This window comes from Aegilops tauschii, chromosome 4, assembly GCF_002575655.3.
Source record: "Aegilops tauschii subsp. strangulata cultivar AL8/78 chromosome 4, Aet v6.0, whole genome shotgun sequence".
NCBI lineage: Eukaryota > Viridiplantae > Streptophyta > Magnoliopsida > Poales > Poaceae > Aegilops > Aegilops tauschii.
The window spans coordinates 171544476-171548214 of record NC_053038.3 but is presented as its reverse complement, the minus strand read 5'-3'; positions in this window follow the sequence as shown (position 1 = coordinate 171548214).

The window sequence follows — 3739 nt, the reverse complement described above, 5'->3', positions numbered from 1 at the left end:
ACAATAGCTGTCATCTAGAAATTGCATTCTTTCAGAAGGTTTATGTTCGCCACAAAAATTGACATGCTTATAAGAAACTTTTTCTTCAGAAATTTTATCATGACTAGTGCAACCACCATTAGTATGAATTTAATTGAAATCATACTAATAACATTGCTCTCATGCTTATCATTCAAGGAACCCACACCAATCACTTTTTCATATTCTTCTTCAATACATCATGATCATTTTCTTTTTCTAATACAAAGTTTAGATTGTAAACTTTATAAAGATAAACAAGTGCACTCAATTTCATTTTTTGGTTTCTTTATAAGCGAAACTAGTGAATAAAACACGAAACTAAAAGATTCGATTGCAAGATGTAAAGAAGATACCTTCAAGCACTCACCTCCCCTGCAACGGTCCCAGAAATAGCTTCATGTATACTATTCAACTTTATTCTTGTAGACTTTGTTGGGCCTCCGAGCGCAGAGTTATTTAGGAACACGATAAATTTCCCTCAAGAAGATTCCATTGGTTTATCAATCTATGAGAGGTGTAGGATGAAGGTGGTATCTCTCAAACAACCCTACAATCAAATACAAGTGGCCTGCTATTCCCCAACACACCTAACGCATTTCTCAGCTTTATAGTTACACTACTTTGGCGAAGAGATGATGATAGTTGTTTAATACGGATATAGAAATAGGTTTTTCTAGTTTGGCTAATTTTTTTGGAAACGTGTAATTTGAATAATTAAAAATAATGAGGTAGCAAGTAACAAAAGTGAATAAAACAGTGTCTCAAAGCTTGGAAACAAGGCCTAGGCTTTATACTTTCACTAGTGCCAACTCTCATCATCATTAACATAGTTAAACACCATGATAACCCCTCAGCAAATGTCAGATTCCGGGCTCCGCACACCTTGGATAGATTCGAACTCTGGGGTACCTACGAAGAACTCAACCTCCCCAGTCCGCCAACTCATCAATCCCACGGCCTAGCTCGATGAACTGAAAGGAAATGGGACACAACAGTTTACCCAGGTTCGGTCACCTTGCGGTGTAAAACCCTACTCCTGCTTTGTGCTGGATTAGCCTCGAGGTGGGCCGAGGATGAACTAGTACAGTGGAAGAACAACCTCAGGAGGTGTGTTCTTGGGTGAGCTGGTGGGTGTCAGGATGGACTGGATCCAAATCCCCTTCTACGGTGGTGGCTAGGCTTTATCTATAGTGGTCTTGGTCCTCTTCCCAAATGAAGGCGGGAAGGGATCCCACAACGGCCAAATTCGAAGGGGGACAACTAGTACATTTTGTCCTGACAAAAGGTAGACTTCGCCTGCGAAGCTTCAGGTCGTGACGCCGTGGTGGGCTCGGCGATGACCTCCGTCCTGCCGCCCTGGCGGTTTTGGTCTTGTAGCATGGAAATGGTAACCTTTTGTTGATTCCTCGGGACTCTGCGCCTGCACTTGCCTTCTTAGCACCAAAGAGGAAACCTGCTATACTGCGCCCGCTGGCGCCCGCCTGGCCTTGGTCGTCTTGGCTTGCATCACCCAAGCCTCATGAGGTGGGGGCTTGCATAGAAATCTCTGCTCCTCAGGAGCCAGCCTAAGGAGGCCGCTCCTTCTGGGGGTCTTGACGTTGTCCACCTCACAAGGCTTGGCCCCTCGCGAGGGTCTTGCGTTGCTGGTGCTAAAAATGGGCCATGCCAGGCCATCCATGGAGCCATGCAGTGGGCCGTAGGCAGGAAAGTAAGGGTACCCCGGTTCCCAGAACACCGACAGTAGCCCCCGGGCCCAAGGCACGCTCAGACTTGGCTTCGAGGCAAAGCCAAAGGGCAAGGGTGGAGCGCCGCGGGCCCCAACTGCCTGCGGCCTCGGTCGACGCATGGCACTTGATGGGACGTGGCCATCTCCGCTTCCCCATGCAACCTCGGCAACCGTTTGACTTGACAAGAGCATGTTGCATGCAGGAAAACCATCATTACTAGGGATCGTGGAGGCCGGCGGCTGGCCTCCCTCCGGCTATAAAACGGGGGAGCGGCAGAGCCCCCCCTGCTTGTCTCCATCTTCTCATCACTCGCTCTTCCTTCTCCTTCCTTGTCTTGCTATCTTCCGTAGCATCCGTGGCACCGACGAGAAGGTTCTCCGCCACCGAAAAGGGGCAGGCCCCCAAGGAGATGCCCAAGAGAGGCCGCGGTCGCCCCCACAAGTATGCTGCAACCCCGGTGGTGGCCCCTCGGTGGCGCGGGCACACCTCTTCGAGGGCAGGCGCCGCCTTAGGAAACTGCGGCGGCGCTTCCTCTCATGGTGGGAGCCGCTGAGGGCGGGGCAGCCCCTGCGATGAGGGGAATGATACATCTCCAATGTATCTATAATTTTTTATTGTTCCATGCTGTTATATTATCAATCTTGGATGTTTTATAATCATTTTATATCATTTTCTGGTACTAACCTATTGACATAGTGCCAAGTGCCAGTTGTTGTTTTCTGCATGTTTTTTACATCGGAGGAAATCAATACCAAACAGAGTCCAAATGCACCATAACTTCACGGAGAAAGTTTTTGGACCAGAAGGCACCTAATGGGCCAAGGCTGCGCCTGGGGGGTGCTCCGAGGGGAGCACAACCCACCAGGGCGCGCCAGGAGGCCCAGGCACGCCCTGGTGGGTTGTGCCCACCTCGGGTGCCCCCCGGACTACCTCCTTGCTCTATAAATACCCAAATATTCCAGAAAGCCAAGGGGAGTCAAAAAAATCAATTCCAGCTGCTGCAGAGTCCAGAACCACCAGAGCCAATCTAGACACCATCACGGAGGGGTTCACCACTTCCATTGGTGCCTCTCCGATGATGTGTGAGTGGTTCTTTGTAGACCTTCGGTTCCGTAGTTAGTAGCTAGATGGCTTCCTCTCTCTCGCTAAATTCTAGATACAATGGTATCTTGGAGATCCATATGATGTAACTCTTTTTCCAGTGTGTTTGTTGGGATTCGATGAAATTTGAGTTTATGATCAGATCTATCTTTTTATATCCATGAAAGTTATTTGAGTTTCCATGATCTCTTATATGCATGATTGCTTATAGCCTCGTATTTCTTCTTCGATATTTGGGTTTTGTTTGGCCAACTTGATCAATTTATTTTGCAATGCGAAGAAGTGCTTTGTAGTGGGTTCGATCTTACGATGCTTGATCCTAGTGACAGAAGGGGAACCGACACGTATGTATCGTTGCTACTAAGGATAAAACGATGGGGTCTATCTCTACATAGATAGATCTTGTCTACATCATGTCATCGTTCTTATTGCATTACTCCATTTCTCTAGGAACTTAATACACTAGATGCATGCTGGATAGCGGTCGATGTGTGGAGTAATAGTAGTAGATGCAGGCAGGAGGCCGTGTACTAATCTTGGACGTGATGCCTATATAATGATCATTGCCTGCATATTGTCATGATTATTTGAAGCTCTATCAATTTCCCAACAATAATTTGTTTACCCACCATTTGCTATTTTTCTCGAGAGAAGCCACTAGTGAAACCTACGGCCCCCAGGTCTCTTTCTCATATTATTTTCCTTTGCAATCTATTTTGCATTTATTTTCAGATCTATTTAACCAAAAATACAAAAATACCTTGCTGCGTTTTATTATTATTTATTTTATTTGGCGTTCGATCTATCAATCTAGTACAATTTATTGACGTTAGTTTGCCTATCTTGAGGCGCCGTTACCCGAAAAGGATTGACAACCCTTTTACACGTCG